This window comes from Arachis ipaensis, chromosome B4, assembly GCF_059453495.1.
Source record: "Arachis ipaensis isolate K30076 ecotype BB chromosome B4, ASM5945349v1, whole genome shotgun sequence".
NCBI lineage: Eukaryota > Viridiplantae > Streptophyta > Magnoliopsida > Fabales > Fabaceae > Arachis > Arachis ipaensis.
Window position 1 is genome coordinate 107,728,704 of NC_142439.1, and position 20,343 is coordinate 107,749,046.

The window sequence follows — 20,343 nt, forward strand, 5'->3', positions numbered from 1 at the left end:
TTTTTTGCTGCTTCTTCTTGCTTCAAGAATCAATCTCATGATTTTTCAGATTATCAATAACATTTCTCTTTTTCATCATTCTTCAAGAGCCAACAGTCTTAACATTCATAAACATCAAATTCAAAAGACATGTGCACTATTCAGGCATTCATTCAGAGAACAAAAAATATTGCCACCACATATAAATAATTTAAATTTTTTTCTTATTAAAACTCGAAAATAAAATTGCCTCCTTATTCTAAAAATCTGCTATTTTATTCATGTTTAATAATGATAAGAAGGATAAATTATAACTTATTTGGGGATAGAGAAATAAAATAAAAAATAAAGATGAAGGTACTAATTACTACTACTCATATAACTTCTAAGGCAGATTTCTAATAGTAAAAGTTATCACAGATTTAAGGCTAAGATTAGGACTCAACAACCTTTATTTTGAGAGATGGATGCTCCTTTAGTCTGTGGGGTGCTTGGCCCTTCAAGAGATAGCTTCTGGCGTTTCAGCTCCTGTAGCTCACGCCCTTGCTCCTCTTGTTCCTTCAGCAGTTTGCAGAGCATATTATTTTGAACTTGCTGTTCTTCTTTTAGTTGATCCATAGCTTCTTGCAGCTTGGTGACAGAGGCCTCTAGGCGGGTCCAGTAGTCAATCTGAGGGATTTCTGGGAGGAACTCCTATGCCCTCCTTTTGATGGGATTGTCTTGCACCTGTTGTCCTTCCATTGAATTTTTTGTGATTGGGTGCTCAACTGAGATATACTCATCCACTTCCATCTTTACCCCAGCATCCTTGCATAGCAGAGATATTAAGCTTGGGTAAGCCAATTTAGCTTCTTTGGAGTTCTTGTTTGCAATTGTGTAGAGCTCACTCGAAATCAGATCTTCAACTTCCACTTCGTTTCCCTGCATAATACAATGGATCATGACTGCTCTTTTGAGGGTAACCTCAGAGCGGTTACTGGTGGGCAATATGGAATGCCCAATGAAGTCCAGCCAGCCTCTGGCGACTGGTTTGAGATCCCCTATCTTGAGTTGAATTGGGACACCCTTTGTGTTGGTTGTCCACTTGGTTCCAGGGATGCATACATCCTTCAGAATTTAGTCCAAGCGCTTATCTGATCTCACCATTCTCTTACTGAAGGAATCTGGATCATCTTGTAGTTGCTGCAGCTTGAAGATCTCTCTTATTTTGTCAATGTGGAAGTAAATAGATTTCCCTCTGACCATGGTTCGAAAGGTGTAAAAGGCGATTCCGGCCCTTCTCTGCCTATCTGTTTGCCACACATTTGCGTAGAATTCCTGAACCATATTTCTTCCCACCTTTTTCTCAGAATTAGCTAGGATTTCCCAGCCCCTGTTTCGAATTTGCTCTTGGATCTCCGGCTATTCGTCTTCTTTCAGATCGAATTTAACTTCCGGGATCACTGATCTTAGACCCATTATTATGTAGTAATGGTCTGAGTGTTTTTTTGTTAAGAACTTCTCCTGATTCCAAAGTAGTTTTGGAATATTCTCTTTCTTTCCTCTTGAAGTGATTTGTTTTTCTCTAGGAGCCATGATCTCAGTGAGTCTTAGCTCAGTGATCACGTAAAACACAACACACCAAACTTAGAGGTTTGCTTGTCCTCAAGCAAAAGAAAGGAAAGGAGAGGAATAGAGGAAGAGGCAAGTTCGAATTGTGGAGGAGAGGGGAGGCCGAGTTTGGATTTATAAAGGAGATGGTGGGTTTGAAAATTTTGAAAAAGATATGATAGAAGATACAATTTAAAAAAGATAATTATGATATGCAAAAGATGAAATTTTAAATTTGAAAAGATAATAGGGGAAATTTTGAAAAAGATAGATTAAATTTTGAAAAGATAATATGATAGTTTGAATAAGATTTGAAAAGAATTAAGAGATATATGGATTCTGAAAAAGATTTTAAAAGGGGTTTAATAAAAATGAAGAAATATTTTTAGGATAAAGATTTTTTTTCTTTTTGAATTTGAAATTGAAAGATGAGAGTTTGTAACATGTTTATGCAAGAAATTGTGGATGAAAGCATGAAAATTAAAAAAAAATTAGATTTGGAAAACAAAACTCCCTTCTATCCATAATCCTGGCGTTAAACGTTCAACTGCTGTATGTTTTGGGCGTTTAACACCCCTCTGTAGCCTCTTTTGGGCGTTTAACGCCCAGCTGTTACTTCTGGCTGGCGTTAAACGCCAGAATCCTTTGTCACTGGGCATTTTTCTGAACGCCCAAGATGCTGTAAGTGTGGCGTTTAACGCCCAGAAAGGTATCATTACTGGCGTTAAATGCCCAGTAGATGCTTCTTTTGGGCGTTTAACGCCCAACTACACCTCTTACTGGCGTTTTCTTGCCAGTGAGCTCCTTCTCCCTGTTTTGTACTCTGAATCCTTCTGTAACCCTGTGAACTTATGCAATTGATTTTTTTACCTTGAAGATTATTTATATTAAACTCGTATAATTATTATTTAAATAAAAATAGGCTTTGCTAATGGCTGGGTTGCCTCCCAGCAAGCGCTTCTTTATTGTCTTTAGCTGGACCTTGCTGAGCTTTTAATCTAGCCTTAGCTTTGAGCACTCTTGCTCAACATTGCCTTCAAGATAATGCTTGATTCTCTGTCCATTAACAATGAACTTCTTATTAGAATCAATGTCTTGAAGCTCCACATAGCCATATGGTGACACACTTGTAATCACATATGGTCCCCTCCACCGGGATTTCAGTTTCCCGGGGAATAGCCTGAGCCTAGAGTTAAACAGCAAAACCTTCTGTCCTGGTTCAAAGAATCTAGATGACAGCTTTCTGTCATGCCACCTTTTTGCTTTCTCTTTGTAAAGCTTGGCATTTTCGAAAGCAGTGAGTCTGAATTCCTCTAGCTCATTCAGCTGAAGCAATCATTTTTCTCCAGCTAATTTAGCATCAAAGTTTAGAAATCTGGTTGCCCAGTAGGCCTTATGCTCCAGTTCCACGGGCAGATGACAGGCCTTACCATACACAAGCTGGTATGGAGAGGTTCCTATAGGAGTTTTGAATGCTGTTCTGTATGCCCACAAAGTGTCATCCAAGCTTCTTGCCCAATCCTTTCTATGGATACTTACAGTCTGTTTCAGGATTCTTTTTGTTTCTCTGTTAGAGACTTCAGCTTGCCCATTTGTCTGTGGATGATATGGAGTTGCCACCTTGTGGCTAATTCCATATCGGACCATAGCAGAGTAAAGCTGTTTGTTGCAGAAGTGAGTGCCCCCATCACTGATTAGTGCTCTGGGGACACCAAACCTGCTGAAGATATGCTTCTGGAGGAACTTCAGCATTGTCTTAGTATCATTGGTGGGTGTTGTGATGGCCTCTACCCATTTGGATATATAGTCGACTGCCACCAGAATATAAGTGTTTGAGTATGATGGTGGGAAAGGCCCCATGAAATCAATGCCCCATACGTCAAATAACTCAATCTCTAAGATCCCTTGCTAAGGCATGGCATAACTGTGAGGCAGATTACCAGCTCTCTGGCAGCTGTCATAGTTACGCACAAACTCTCGGGAGTCTTTATAGAGAGTGGGCCAGTAAAAGCCACATTGGAGGACTTTTGTGGCTGTTCGCTCACCTCCGAAATGTCCTCCATATTGTGATCCATGACAATGCCATAGGATCTTCTGTGCTTCTTTTCTAGGCACACACCTACGGATTATTCCGTCTGCACATCTCTTGAAGAGATATGGTTCATCCCATAGGTAGTACTTTGCATCAGTAATTAATTTTTTTCTTTTGTTGCTTACTGTACTCCTTGGGTATGAATCTTGCAGCCTTATAGTTTGCAATGTCTGCAAACCATGGTGTTTCCTAGATGGCAAATAGTTGCTCATCCGGAAAGGTTTCAGAGATCTCAATAGAGGGGAAGGACGCCCCTTCTACTGGTTCTATCCAGGACAGATGATCAGCCACTTGGTTCTCTGTCCCTTTTCTGTCTCTTATCTCTATATCAAACTCTTGCAGAAGCAACACCCATCTTATGAGCCTGGTTTTTGAATCCTGCTTTGTGAGTAGATATTTAAGAGCAGCATGGTCAGTGTACACAATCACTTTGGATTCTACTAAGTATGATCTAAACTTGTCAATGGCGTAAACCACTGCAAGAAATTCTTTTTCTGTGGTTGTGTAATTTTTCTGGGCATCATTTAAAACACGGCTAGCATAATAAATAACATGCAGAAGCTTGTTATGCCTCTGTCCCAGTACTGCACCAATGGCATGGTCACTAGCATCACACATTAGTTCAAATGGTAATGTCCAGTCTGGTGCAGAAATAACTGGTGCTGTGACCAGCTTAGCTTTCAGAGTTTCAAATGCCTGCAGACATTATGTGTCAAACACAAATGGCGTGTCAGCAGCTAGCAGATTGCTCAGAGGTTTTGCAATTTTTAAAAAATCCATTATAAACCTCCTATAGAATCCTGCATGCCCCATAAAGCTTCTGATTACCTTAACATTGGCAGGTGGTGGTAATTTTTCTATTACTTCCACTTTAGCTTGATCCACCTCTATTCCCTTGTTTGAAATTTTATGCCCAAGGACAATTCCTTCAGTCACCATAAAGTAACATTTTTCCCAGTTTAAAACTAGGTTGGTCTCTTGGGATCTTTTCAGAACAAGTGCTAGATGGTCAAGGCAGGAGCTGAACGAGTCTCCAAATACTGAGAAGTCATCCATGAAGACTTTCAAAAATTTCTCTACCATATCAGAGAAGATAGAGAGCATGCACCTCTGAAAGGTTGCAGGTGCATTACACAGACCAAAAGGCATCCTTCTGTAGGCAAACACTCCAAAAGGACATGTGAATGTTGTTTTCTCTTGGTCTTGAGGATCTACTGCAATTTAGTTGTAACCTGAATAGCCATCCGAAAAGTAGTAGTATTCATGACCTGCTAGTCTTTCTAACATCTGGTCTATGAATGGTAAAGGAAAGTGATCCTTCCTGGTGGCCCAATTGAGCCTTCTGTAATCAATACACATATGCCACCCTGTAATTGTTCTTGTAGGAACCAGTTCATTTTTTTCATTATGAACCACTGTCATGCCTCCCTTTTTGAGGACAACTTGGATAGGGCTCACCCAGGGGCTATCAGAAATAGCATAAATAATCCCAGCCTCCAGTAACTTGGTGACTTCTTTCTGCACCACCTCCTTCATGGCTGGATTCAGCCGCCTCTGTGGTTGAACCACTGGCTTAGCGTCGTCCTCCAATAGGATCTTGTGCATGCATCTTGCTGGGCTGATGCCCTTAAGATCACTTATGGACCACCCAATAGTTGCCTTGTGTGTCCTTAGCACTTGAAGTAGTGCTTCCTCTTCCTGTGGATTTAAAGCAGAGCTTATGATCACCGGAAAAGTGTCACCTTCTCCCAGAAATGCATATTTCAGGGATGGTGGTAGTGGTTTGAGCTCGGGTTTAGGAGGTTTCTCCTCTTCCTGAGGAATTTTCAGATGCTTTTTTATTTCCTCTGACCCCTCCAGATCAGACTGAACATCTTTAAAGATGTCTTCTAGCTCTGATTCGAGACTCTTAGCCATGTTGGTCTCCTCTACCAGGGAGTCAATAATATCAACACGCATGCAGTATTTTGATGTATCTGGATGCTTCATTGCCTCAACAGCATTCAGCCTGAATGATGCCAAGGCATCTTAGGCTAGTTTCACTAGCATTTTTCTGTTAGTTTTAGTTGTTTTATGCATTTTCTTGAGCTTAAAGTAACCAAGAATGGTTAAATGAATAACAAAGCAATGAACCATCCAAACAGTATGATTTTGATGCAAATTCCATGAGTTTTTAGTTATATTACTTGAACGCTATGAATGGAAGATTTCTCATGAAATTTTGCAAGACTTTGATGCAGTTGTTTGGATGATTTCAGGGAAGAAGAGGCTAGGCAAGGAAGCAACAAAATCAATAAAGGAAGCTTGAATATCACATGTGGAGTTTAAGTTCCAGTTTAAGCTTAAACTGGAACTCAAACTACCAAGCCATATAATGCTGGGAACTATCAGTGGCGTTTAAGCTCCAGTTTAAGCTTAAACTAGAGCTTAAACGCCAAAATCATGAAAGCTGAGGAAAAGCTGAAAGTGGCGTTTAACCTCCAGTTTAACCTTAAACTGGAAGTTAAACGCCAGAAATGAGAAATGCACCAGGGAGCCATTTCCACGTTTAAGCTCCAGTTTAAGCTTAAACTGGAGCTTAAACGTGTTCGACCATTCTCCTCCAGGGTTGCTTTCTTCATTTCCACGTTTAAGCTTCAGTTTAACCTTAAACTGGAGCTTAAACGTGTTCGACCATTCTCCTCCAGGGTTGCTTTCTTCATTTCCACGTTTAAGCTTCAGTTTAACCTTAAACTGAAGCTTAAACGTGTTCGACAATCCACACTCCAGACTTGCCTTCTTCCATTTCCACGTTTAAGCTTCAGTTTAACCTTAAACTGAAGCTTAAACGTGTTCGACAACTCCACACTCCAGACTTGCCTTCTTCCATTTCCACGTTTAAGCTTCAGTTTAACCTTAAACTGAAGCTTAAACGTGCATGAATTATACCACCTCCAGGAGTGTCCAACGTTTAAGTTGCAGTTTAAGCTTAAACTGCAACTTAAACGCCACTAATTGAAAAGGTTTCTGGGCCAAAGATATTGCAGTTTAAGTTAGCATTTGAGCACAAACATTAACTTAAACGTACTCTGGTATGAAACCCAATTGAATATCATGGTTTATGGGATTGGGCCTGAAGAATTGATGAGTCTGGAATTTCAAATTGTTGAGTCATGTGTCATTACTTGATTATCACTAAGTTGGCTCAATGAATGTTATAGAATTGGATCAGCAGCCTCATCAGGATTATGGATCATAAACCCAAAGCAAAAGGAAATCAGGGAAAGGCCTCAAAGCCCAAGAAACACAACAGAAGCTCAATTTAGAAAGTGTATAAATAGGATAGAATTTAACTCGGGGGAATTTTGGGGGATCACTTTTTCTAGTTTTCATACTTTTTGTAATATCATTCAGAGCTATGACTCACTAAACCCCCTTTCATTGGGTTAGGGAGCTCTATTGTAATTCAATGAATCAATAATAGTTTTTATCTTCTTCTTCAATCTTTTCTCTTGAATTTTGTTAGAAAGCTTCTCGATCTAATTCCATTGGTTAGTTGTCTTGGGAAAGAAACTATCCATAATTGGAATCCTTCGGAACCTTGGGAAAGGAATGGAGGATTCATGCTAGAGAAGCTTTCTCACAGTGAATTGGATTGGGGTTTGGATGGATATTGTGACATGTAATCCTACCAAATTGTGGTTCATGAAACTGTGTGGTATAATCAGTGATCGAGCATCATCTCTTCTTATGAACATTTAAACCAAGGGATTGGGAATTTGTTTGTTTTTAGAGAGAATTGGTGAGCCAAGGGATTGGGATCCAATCATATAAGATTGCCAAGCAAAATTCAATGAATGCATTGGTTGAGGAAGGGAAAAAAAAATGTTTGATTCGGAGATCTCAATATCTCCTGAAACCCAATGAATTCCCCATTTCTGATCTATCACTTCTCTTTACATTCTGCAATTAAATTCATGCAATCACCCCGATCCCTTTTTAATTTCAGCAATTTAGCTTCTCGCTCTTTAATTCATGCAATTTTACATTCCGCAATTCTCATCTAAATCTTGATTCCGCTCAACTAGAACACACTTCTAATCCGAATTGCTCACTCAACCAATCCTTGTGGGATTCGACCTCACTCTATTGTGAGTTTTTACTTGACGATAACCGGTGCACTTGCCGGAAGGAATTTTTGCCGATCGTGCAATTTCTTAAAATCGTAGCATCAAGATTATGGCGCCGTTGCCGGGGATTGGTTTTCGATTGACAATTCTCAAATTGGAAGTTAACTAGATTGAGCATTTTTCTTGCTTTGTTAATTCAGTTCAAGTTACTTGTTGAATTTTAATTTCTGCACTCTGTTACATGCTTTCTTTCTTTATGCCTTTAAATTCAAGCAACTAACTCACTGACTCACTAACTATTTGAATTAATTCCTCAACTGCTCTAACCATACTCTTCCATTAACCAAGAGTATTTCACTTGTTTGTTGCCTGTGCTGTGTTTTTGTATGACAGGTAGGAGAGGAGAGACATCAACTCCTCATTATACCGAACCAGAGAGGACCCTTCATAAACTTAGAAGGGAAGCAAGAGGGAAGAGAGTACTGGGAGAAGAAGAATCTGAAGGAGAATCTGAGGACAATTTTGAGGAAGCTCTAGATCTCAACATGGATAGAGAAGTTCACAACCATGAGAGAGCTGATGGAAACAATGCCATTCCCGAGAGGAGGGTTCTTGGTTCATACATAAACCCAACCTCTGGGAATTGTGGTAGCAGCATTCAGAAATCACCCATTCAGGCCAACAATTTTGAACTCAAACCACAGCTAATATCACTTGTGGAGGATCATTGTTCATTTGGTGGGAGTGCTAATGAAGATCCAAACCAACATCTCACAAAATTCCTGAGAATTTGCGACACTGTGAAGTCCAATGGAGTCCAGGAAGATACCTATAAACTGCTCTTGTTCCCATTTTCACTTAGGGATAAGGCAGCTAAGTGGCTGGAATCATTCCCAAGGGGGAGCCTAACAACCTGGGATGAGGTGGAAAGCAAGTTTCTGGCACGTTTCTACCCCCCACAAAAGGTCAATAGGCTTCGATCTGAGGTTCAGACTTTTAGACAACAAGATGGTGAAACTCTCTACGAGGCATGGGAGAGGTTCAAGGATTTGACAAGGAAATGCCCACCAGACATGTTCCATGACTGGGTGCAATTGCATATTTTCTATGATGGACTTTCTTATGAATCAAGGAAGGCTGTAGACCATTCATCAGGAGGTTCATTGAACAGGAAAAAGACTGTGGAAGAAGCCATTGAAGTGATTGAGACAGTGGCTGAGAATGAGTACTACTATGCTTCAGAGAGACACAACACTAAGGGAGTCATGGAGCTGAACCATGTTGATACAATTTTAGCCCAAAACAAGGTGTTTGCCAAGCAACTAGCAGAGCTCACCAGGAAATTAGAAACAAAGCAAGTAGCTGCAATACACACACAAGATCAAGAGGAAGTAAGCACTGAAGGAGGTGATTGGGAAGAGGCCAATTATGTAGGAAATCAACAAAGGCAACCATATGATCCACATTCCAACACTTACAACCCAGGCTGGAAAAACCACCCAAACTTTGGGTGGGAAAACCAGAAAAACCAACATAACAAGTCCACATACCAAAACTCCAACCAAAGATCATACCAAGCCACACAAAACACTTACTCCCAACCATCATATCATGGCCAAAATAATCAACCTACCCAACCTAATCCGAACCAACAATTTCAAGATCAATTAAACAGGATAGAAGGAATGCTGGCAAACATGGGTCAGGACATAAGTGAGTTGAAAAGCTTTAGGGATGATGTGAGATCTACCTTAAGGAACCATGGTGAAAAACTCAAGAGGATGGAGTCTCAAGTAGGAGAGCTATCTCAACAGGCCCCCAAGTCAACTGCAGTGTTCCCTAGTGACACAGAAAAGAATCCTAAAGGGGAACAAAAGGGAGTGAGATGGGAAGAATGCAAGGCCATCACCATATTGAAGGAAGTCTCAGAAGAAGAAGGAATCAGACCCTCAGAACAGGAGCCAGAAATCTTGAAGGAAGGTGTGGAAGAAGCTAAGCAGGAAAGTGAAACTGAGCAAGCCAAGGAACTGCAAAAAGGCATGCTGGAAACATACCAACCAAAAGCACCATTTCCTCAGAGGTTAGGAGGAGGTGAAAAAGGGAAAACCTATTCAAGGTTTTTAGAGACATTTAAGTCTCTCCATATCAATATTCCCTTTCTTGAGATTCTCCAGCAGATGCCTACACATATCAAGTATTTAAAGGAATTGCTGAGCAAGAAAAGAGTTTTGAAGGGAGGACAAACTGTAATAATGAACAAAGAATGCAGTGCCCTCATCAAGAAGGACATAGTCTCTAAGAAAATAGACCCAGGAAGTTTTCATATCCCCTGCATCATAGGGGAAACAAAAATTGACAGAGGATTCTGTGATCTAGGAGCTAGCATAAATGTGATGCCTCTGACTCTTATGAAGAGGCTACAACTGAATGAGGTGAGATCCACTGATGTAATCATATAACTGGCTGACAAAACTCAGAAGCAAGCTGAAGGGGTAGTTGAAAATATGCTGGTGAAAGTGGGAAATTATTTCTTCCCCACAGACTTTGTCATTTTGGACATGGAGGAAAGCTACCTACACCCTATCATTCTGGGAAGGCCATTTCTAGCCACTGCTAGAGCGCTCATAGATGTAGAACAAGGAGAGCTAATCTTGAGAATACATGATGAACAGCTCATTTTCAATGTTTTCAAACCTGCATCTGAGCCTGAACCAGAACCTGAAAAGCCTAAGGATGATAGTAGCCATCTGTGTTTGGAGGAAAGCAATCCAGCAGCTGAAACTCTGAAACAGTCCTTGGAAGGCAAATAAGAATTGCAAGAGTTAAAGCCACAAGAATCAATAGAAACAGATCAGAAGGATCCTCCTGGCATAAGGGTCAATGAAGAAATCCTCAAGAGAAAGGGAAGAATTGTAAAGAAATTGCCAAGAGGGTGGAGAAACAAGAAAATTCCCACTGAAGGTTTCTCTCCGGGAGATAAAGTGATATCAAGTCATTATCTGCCAATCCCACCTGGCCTCAAAACCATTCCTTCCCAGCTCCCTCAAGTGTTCACAATCAGGAAAGTTCTTTCTATGGAACATTTGGAAATCATGAAGGAATCAAATGGGGACCTTTTCATAGTGAGAGGAGAGGACATCAAGCACTACAATCCACCCAAACAAAGCTGACCGTCAAGCTAATGACGTTAAAGAAGCGCTTGTTGGGAGGCAACCCAACCTGAGGTAATACTCCCTTGCTGTTTCTTTTATTTGTTTCAATAAAAAGGTGAAGTAGTTTCTGTGCATTGCAAAGAATTAAGTTTGGTGTTTCACACCAAACAATGAATTCGTGGATCAATAATTCAAAGGGGAATGTGTGACTCTAAGTTTGGTGTTCCACCACACAGATCAACTGAACATAATAACCTTTGAATTATATGAAAGGAACAACCATTCTAAGGAATCACAGGAATGCTTAAAATCCTTAGCAGCAACTTCATTCCAAGGAGAATTCAAGGACTCAAAGAGCAGAGGAGTAAGTAGGAGACTAAGTTTGGTGTTCACACACCAACTTAAGACTCAGACACTTGCCCATACATAGTTGAGCTAACCACTCAAGTGCTTGAGAAGCAAGCAACTTCATCACTCTTTGCAGGAAAGGAAACAAGGATCTGAGAAAGAACATGAAGCAACAACTAGGAGAAGAAGGAGAAATCAAATTGTTTCCTGGCAACAAAGAGAAAACAAGAAATTTCACAAGGTGGTGGTGTTCCTTGACCATTCTTTAAAAGGCAAACAAAAGCATGCTTGTTCTGGTTTAAACTGTAATTGTTGAATCTTTCTGGAATGTGAAGTTTTTAGTATGAGTGTCTGTTTACTGCTTTGAATAAAGTGAATGCCTAGATGTTTGGATATAACTTCACCTTCTTAAACAAATGCTTGCCATGCTTGTTCTGTTTCCAAAAATAAAAGAAAAGTTTGAACAAAAGTAGCTTGGCTCAATTAGTGACAAATCAAGTAGAATTAAGTGGTGGTATGCATGCTTGATTGTTTAGTCAGATCACTGGAAATTGAGTGTATAATTATCATTTTTGTGTAGAAGTTTGAATACTGTCTATGGATCTTGATGAATAAATGTCTTTGGCCATGAAAAAGAAAGAAAAAGAAGAAGAAAAAGCCACTGAAAAAGGGCAACCAAAAAGCAAAAAAAAAAAAAAAAATTTTGAGAAAATAAGCTAGGCACCAATGGTTTGAACTTCTGAGACAAATGCCTGTGGTGTTTATGTATTAAGGATATGCTTGGATGAATAGGTTCTGAGGAGTGTTTCAACACTTGGTAACTTGGGTTAACTAACCCGGGATTATCAACCAAAAGTCCATTATCAAGAGCAACCTAAATACAAAACATTTAGTCACACAAAGAGGTGCTGGGCACCAATGTCTCAAGAAGAAATGTGAACTAAAATGCCTGTAGTGGATATGTGTAGTGCACTGATAAGAAAAAGAAAATGTCAAAGGCTTGTGCAACACATGACACTAAGCAAACAAGGAGCAAAGGAGCTCTAAGAAAAAGAAAAGAAAAACAAAGAAGAGAAAAGTGCCAAGGACATAAGAATAACAAGAGGCCATAGCAGTGTTTGATGGATGCAATGAAAAAGTGATAATCTTACCTGATAAGAATGAAAAAGTGATGCTGCAACTTTCTGCATAAAACCCTTTTGATGAACTTCAAATGCTTGCTAATATAGCCAACGTAATTGCTTTCTGTTTCATACTTTCCTCTCAAATAACTCAGGACTTGCTTAGGGACAAGCAAGCATTAAGTTTGGTGTTGTGATGCCAAGGCATCTTAGGCTAGTTTCACTAGCATTTTTCTGTTAGTTTTAGTTGTTTTATGCATTTTCTTGAGCTTAAAGTAACCAAGAATGGTTAAATGAATAACAAAGCAATGAACCATTCAAACAGTATGATTTTGATGCAAATTCCATGAGTTTTTAGTTATATTACTTGAACGCTATGAATAGAAGATTTCTCATGAAATTTTGCAAGACTTTGATGCAGTTGTTTGGATGATTTCAGGGAAGAAGAGGCTAGGCAAGGAAGCAACAAAATCAATAAAGGAAGCTTGAATATCACATGTGGAGTTTAAGTTCCAGTTTAAGCTTAAACTGGAACTCAAACTACCAAGCCATATAATGCTGGGAACTATCAGTGGCGTTTAAGCTCCAGTTTAAGCTTAAACTAGAGCTTAAACGCCAAAATCATGAAAGCTGAGGAAAAGCTGAAAGTGGCGTTTAACCTCCAGTTTAACCTTAAACTGGAAGTTAAACGCCAGAAATGAGAAATGCACCAGGGAGCCATTTCCACGTTTAAGCTCCAGTTTAAGCTTAAACTGGAGCTTAAACGTGTTCGACCATTCTCCTCCAGGGTTGCTTTCTTCATTTCCACGTTTAAGCTTCAGTTTAACCTTAAACTGGAGCTTAAACGTGTTCGACCATTCTCCTCCAGGGTTGCTTTCTTCATTTCCACGTTTAAGCTTCAGTTTAACCTTAAACTGAAGCTTAAACGTGTTCGACAATCCACACTCCAGACTTGCCTTCTTCCATTTCCACGTTTAAGCTTCAGTTTAACCTTAAACTGAAGCTTAAACGTGTTCGACAACTCCACACTCCAGACTTGCCTTCTTCCATTTCCACGTTTAAGCTTCAGTTTAACCTTAAACTGAAGCTTAAACGTGCATGAATTATACCACCTCCAGGAGTGTCCAACGTTTAAGTTGCAGTTTAAGCTTAAACTGCAACTTAAACGCCACTAATTGAAAAGGTTTCTGGGCCAAAGATATTGCAGTTTAAGTTAGCATTTGAGCACAAACATTAACTTAAACGTACTCTGGTATGAAACCCAATTGAATATCATGGTTTATGGGATTGGGCCTGAAGAATTGATGAGTCTGGAATTTCAAATTGTTGAGTCATGTGTCATTACTTGATTATCACTAAGTTGGCTCAATGAATGTTACAGAATTGGATCAGCAGCCTCATCAGGATTATGGATCATAAACCCAGAGCAAAAGGAAATCAGGGAAAGGCCTCAAAGCCCAAGAAACACAACAGAAGCTCAATTTAGAAAGTGTATAAATAGGATAGAATTTAACTCGGGGGAATTTTGGGGGATCACTTTTTCTAGTTTTCATACTTTTTGTAATATCATTCAGAGCTATGACTCACTAAACCCCCTTTCATTGGGTTAGGGAGCTCTATTGTAATTCAATGAATCAATAATAGTTTTTATCTTCTTCTTCAATCTTTTCTCTTGAATTTTGTTAGAAAGCTTCTCGATCTAATTCCATTGGTTAGTTGTCTTGGGAAAGAAACTATCCATAATTGGAATCCTTCGGAACCTTGGGAAAGGAATGGAGGATTCATGCTAGAGAAGCTTTCTCACAGTGAATTGGATTGGGGTTTGGATGGATATTGTGACATGTAATCCTACCAAATTGTGGTTCATGAAACTGTGTGGTATAATCAGTGATCGAGCATCATCTCTTCTTATGAACATTTAAACCAAGGGATTGGGAATTTGTTTGTTTTTAGAGAGAATTGGTGAGCCAAGGGATTGGGATCCAATCATATAAGATTGCCAAGCAAAATTCAATGAATGCATTGGTTGAGGAAGGGAAAAAAAATGTTTGATTCGGAGATCTCAATATCTCCTGAAACCCAATGAATTCCCCATTTCTGATCTATCACTTCTCTTTACATTCTGTAATTAAATTCATGCAATCACCCCGATCCCTTTTTAATTTCAGCAATTTAGCTTCTCGCTCTTTAATTCATGCAATTTTACATTCCGCAATTCTCATCTAAATCTTGATTCCGCTCAACTAGAACACACTTCTAATCCGAATTGCTCACTCAACCAATCCTTGTGGGATTCGACCTCACTCTATTGTGAGTTTTTACTTGACGATAACCGGTGCACTTGCCGGAAGGAATTTTTGCCGATCGTGCAATTTCTTAAAATCGTAGCATCACTGAACTCATCCTCATTGACTCTTAAGGTCACTTCCCCTTTTTGGACATCAATGAGGGTCCGTCCAGTTGCTAGGAAGGGTCTTCTTAGAATGAGAGTTGCACTCTTGTGCTCCTCCATCTCCAGCACTACAAAGTCAATGGGAAAGGAAAATGACCCAACCTTGACAATCATGTCCTCAATTATGCCTGATGGATATTTAATGGAGCCATCAGCAAGTTGAAGACATATCCGGGTTGGTTTGACCTCTTCAGTCAAGCCAAGCTTTCTGATAGTGGATGCAGGGATTAGATTGATACTTGCCCCAAGGTCACATAAAGTTGTCTTGGTACAAGTACCCTCTAATGTGCATAGTATCATAAAGCTTCTGAGATCCTTAAGCTTTTCTGGTACGCTTGTTAGGATGACTGCACAGCATTCTTCAGTGAGAAAAACTCTTTCTGTTTCTCTCCAATCCTTCTTATGACTTAAGATCTCTTTCATGAACTTAGCATAAGAGGGTATTTGCTCAAATGCCTCTGCAAACGAAATCTTTATTTCAAGAGTCCTGAGATAGTCTGCAAAGCGGGCAAATTGTTTATCCTATTTCGCTTGGCAGAATTTCTGAGGATAAGGTATCTTGGCTTTGTATTCTTCAACCTTGATTACTGTAGATTTATTTCATGCAGAGGTGGTTGGAGAAGCCTTTTTAGAGGAATTATTATCAACACTTGTAGGTGTCTGATCCCTCACTGGCGCTTGAATGCCAGGGTTGGAAGGTGGATTAGCGTTTAACCCAAATTCTTGCCTTTTTATGGCGTTTGAACGCCAGAATTGAGCTTCCATTGGGCGTTTAACGCCAACTCCTTACCTGTTTCTGGCGTTTGAACGCCAGAACTGAGCATGGGTTGGGCGTTTAATGCCAGCTTTTCATCCTTTTCTGGCATTTGGACGCCAGAATTATTCCTCTCTGGGCTCTTGTCGTCCTCAGAGGGATTTTGAGCAGTGGTTTGCTCATCCTCTGTCAGCTGTTCTCTTCTTGACTTTCTGCTGCTTTGAGTTGAGGTATTTAACGTTTTTCCACTTCTTAATTGATCTGCTTGGCACTCCTCTGTTATCTGTTTTGATAACCGCTATTTTGTCTGATTCAATTGTGATTCCATATCCTTGTTAGCAATTTTGGTCTCTTGTAGCATCTCCTTAAATTCTGCTAACTGCCTTGTTATAGAAGATAGCTGCTGATTGAGTTCAGCAACTTGTTTCTAAGGACTAAAGTCAGTTGATACTGCCTTAGCTTCTTCTTTCATGGAGGACTCATTACTTATGTACAGATGTTGATTTCTAGCAACTATATCGATAAGTTCTTGAGCCTCTTCAATAGTCTTTCTCATGTGTATAGATCCACCAGCTGAGTGGTCTAGAGATACCTGAGCTTTTTTTGTAAGCCCGTAGTAGAAGATGTCTAACTGCACCCACTCTGAAAATATTTCAGAGGGGCATTTCCTTAGCATCCCTCTGTACCTCTCCCAGGCATTATAAAGGGATTCATCATCCTTTTTTTTAAAGCCTTGGATGTCCAGCCTTAGTTGTGTCATCCTTTTTGGAGGGAAATATTGATTCAGGAATTTGTCTGATAACTGTTTTCATGTTCTTATGCTTGCTGTAGGTTGGTTATTTAACCACCTCTTAGCTTGATCTTTTACAGCAAATGAAAATAGTAATAATTTGTAGACATCCTGATCTACTTCCTTGTCACGTACTGTGTCAGCAATTTGCAAGAACTGTGCCAGAAACTTAGTAGGTTCTTCCTGTGGAAGACCGAAATACTGGCAGTTTTGCTGCACTATGACAATGAGCTGAGGATTTAGCTCAAAACTGCTTGCTTTGATGGGAGGTATACAGATACTACTCCCATATGCAGCAGTAGTGGGATTAGCATATGACCCCAGAGTCCTTCTGGACTGTTCATTTCCACTTGGATCCATGATGGAGAAAGGGAGATGATGTGGATTGTAAGATATAAAAAAATTATTTATTTATTTTTTTTTGAATACCGAAAATTAAAAGGAAAATAAAATAAAATAAAATAAATTAACTATAATTTCGAAAATTAGAAAAATAGATAAAAAAAGGAAATTGAAAATTAAAATAAGTAATTAATTAAAATGATTTGAAAAATGTATGATTTTAAAATTTGAGATTGGAAAAGATAAGATAAGATTTTGAAAAAGATATAATTTTTTTAAGAATTTTGACCAAATCAACCTAATGAATTCGAAAATTATGAGCAATTAAAGGAAAGGATATATTAATTTTTTTTTTTTGAATTTTATGAGGAAAGAGAAGAACACACAAAAGACACAAGACTTAAAATTTTTAGATCTAATGCTCCTTGTTTTTCAAAAATTTTGGAGAAAAAATACCAAGGAACACCAAACTTAAAAATTTTAAGATCAAAATACAAAGAAGACTCAGGAACACCTTGAAGACTCACAAGAACAACAAGAATAAAATTCAAAGACTCAAGAACATAAAAAGAACACCAAACTTAAAACTTTTAGAAAACTAAAAATAAAGTTTCAAAAATTAAAGAAAAATAATGAGAACACCAAACTTAAAAGTTTGACACAAGATTTAATCAAAGAAAAATTATTTTTGAAAAAGTTTTAAAAGGAAGATACCTAATTACCAAGAACATAAGCACAACGCTCTAGCAACTGAGCTATAAATTTAACGTGTTTTAAAAGAATATTTAATGTATATAAATTTTTTGAATACTGATCATTTGAAAATGCATAAGAAAAACAAGAAAAGACACAGAACAGGAAAAACTAAAGATAAAACAAGAAAAATAGCAAGATCAACTTGAAGATCAAGAAAGAACACTGAACACAAATTCGAAAATTTAAAGGAAAATAAAAACATGAAATTGACACCAAACTTAAAATATGAATCTAAACTCAAACAGAAGACTCAAAGAAAAATTAAAAATTAATAAAGAAAAATAAGAAATTTTTGAAGAGAAAATAAAAGACTCTAATTTAATTACTCTAAATAAAAAAGATAAATTTTTCCTAATCTAAGAAACAAAATAAACCGTCAGTTGTCCAAACTCGAACAATCCCTGGCAACGGCGCCAAAAACTTGGTGCACGAATTGTGAATCACACTTTTCACAACTCGTACCACTAACCAGCAAGTGCACTGGGTCGTCCAAGTAATACCTTACGTGAGTAAGGGTCGATCCCACGGAGATTGTTGGCTTGAAGCAAGCTATGGTTATTTTGTAATTCTCAGTCAGGAAATTAGTAATAAAAGTGATTGGGTTTATGAGGAGTAAATAGCATAAATTAAATAATACTTGTTATGCAGTAATGGAGAACAGATTGAGGATTTGGAGATGCTCTGTCTTCTGAATCTCTGCTTTCCTACTGTCTTCTTCTTCACGCACACAAGGCTCCTCCCATGGCAAGCTGTATGTTGGTGGATCACCGTTGTCAATGTCTACCATCCATCCTCTCAGTGAAAATGGTCCAAATGCACTGTCACCGCACGGCTAATCATCTGTCGGTTCTCACTCATGTTGGAATAGAATCCATTGATTCTTTTGCGTCTGTCACTACGCCAACACTCGTGAGTTTAAAGCTCGTCACAGTCATCCCTTTTCAGATCCTACTCGGAATACCACAGACAAGGTTTAGACTTTCCGGATCTCAGGAATGGCCGCCAATAATTCTAGCCTATACCACAAAGACTCTGATCGTGAACCAGGAGGCTAAGAGATACACACTCAAGCTAATGCAGATAGAACGGAGGTGGTTGTCAGGCACGCATTCATAGGTGAGAATGATGATGAGTGTCACGGATCATCACATTCATCAGAGTGAAGTGCGAGTGAATATCTTAGAATAGAAACAAGCGTGATTGAATGAAAAACAGTAGTAATTGCATTAATTCATCGAAACACAGCAGAGCTCCTCACCCCCAACCATGGGGTTTAGAGACTCATGCCATCAGAAATAAAATATGAAACGTATAAAATGTCATGAGATACATAGTAAGTCTCTAAAAGTTGTTTTTATACTAAACTAGTAGCTAGGGTTACAGAAAATAAGTAACTAAGTGCAGATAGTGCAGAAATCTACTTCCGGGGCCCACTTGGTGTGTGCTTGGGCTGAGCATTGAGCTTTATATGTGTAGGGGCTTCTCTTGGAGTTAAACACCAGGTTGTAGCCTATTTCTGGCGTTTAACTCTGGTTTGCAGCCTGTTTCTGGCGTTTAACGCCAGAATAGGGTAAAGACTTGGCGTTAAACGCCAATTTGTGTCATCAAAACTTGGGCAAAGTATAGACTATTATATATTGATGGAAAGCCCTGGATGTCTACTTTCCAACGCATTTGAGAGCGCGCTAATTGAGTTTTTGTAGCTCGAGAAAATTAATTTCGCGTGAAGCAGGGTCAGAATCCAATAGCATCTGCAGTCCTTTTTCAGCCTCTGAATTAGATTAAAGCTCAAATCCCTCAATTTCAGCCAGAAAATACCTGAAATCACAGAAAAATACACAAACTCATAGTAAAGTCCAGAAATGTAATTTTTAAATAAAAACTAATAAAATTATACTAAAAAGTGGCTAAATCCTACTAAAACTATAATGAAAATACCCCCTAAAAGCGTATAAAATATCCGCTCATCACCAACGTTGACTCAAACGCCATTTAGAGCAAAACCAGAAAAACCAGAAAGCTTGCTATCATTGGCGTTTAACTCAATGTTGGAGGGCCAACGTTCAGCTAACCCACGCGTACGCGTGCCTTGCGTTTCCGCGCAAAAGGGTCAAAAATGCTTATCCACGCGTACGCGTGCTTCACACGTGCGCGTGGATGCAAGATTTTCATTTTGCAGTTTTAAAATGAAGCAGGGGACGTTGGCCTCAGCGTTGGACCTCCAACGTTCCCTCCAATATTGGCATTTTCCCGCGTGCACGTACTCCACGCTTACGCGTGCGTTGCCCTTTTTTCCATCCATGCGTACGCTTCACTGACGCGTACGCGTCGATTCAAAATTCTCAACTCCAATTTCTGGGCTTGGCATCGCGGACATTGGAGGCAGCGTTTGAGGCAACGTTGGACCTCCAACGTTCGATTTTGACGCGTACGCGTGACCCACGCGTACGCGTGGATGGTCAAATTTTTCCATTCCATGCGTGAGCATGACGCACGCTTGTGCGTGATATAGAATTTTTGCTTTTTCACGCGTACGCGTCACCCAAAAACCGTTTAGCTCCAGAATTGAAGTTTTTATCACCACGTTGGGGGTAATGTTTGATGTCCAACGCTACCTCAAACGTGAGCATCAGCAGTGTTTACAGAGAAGTGCTTTATTTCTCTTCCAACGTTGGTGGTCTAACTTGGCCACCAGCGTTGCTTCCTCTCCATCTTTTCTAGGCTCCATCTTCAACCTTCCTCCATGCTTTCTTTCACCTTTCATCAACCAATATATGCATCAAAGCCTTGCTAAAGTCATGAGAATTCTCATCATTCTTGGCACACAAATAATTATAGCAAAATTCTCATGAAATTGC

General features: G+C 39.3%; 1 non-coding gene across 1 annotated transcript; it reads right to left on the minus strand.

Moving 5' to 3' along the window:
* Positions 1 to 8,741: 8,741 nt before the first annotated feature.
* Positions 8,742 to 8,845, minus strand: LOC148568703 (small nucleolar RNA R71). Its single transcript, XR_015881601.1, has one exon. It is a non-coding gene; the product is annotated as a small nucleolar RNA R71 (small nucleolar RNA).
* Between the last annotated feature and the right edge of the window lie 11,498 nt (positions 8,846 to 20,343).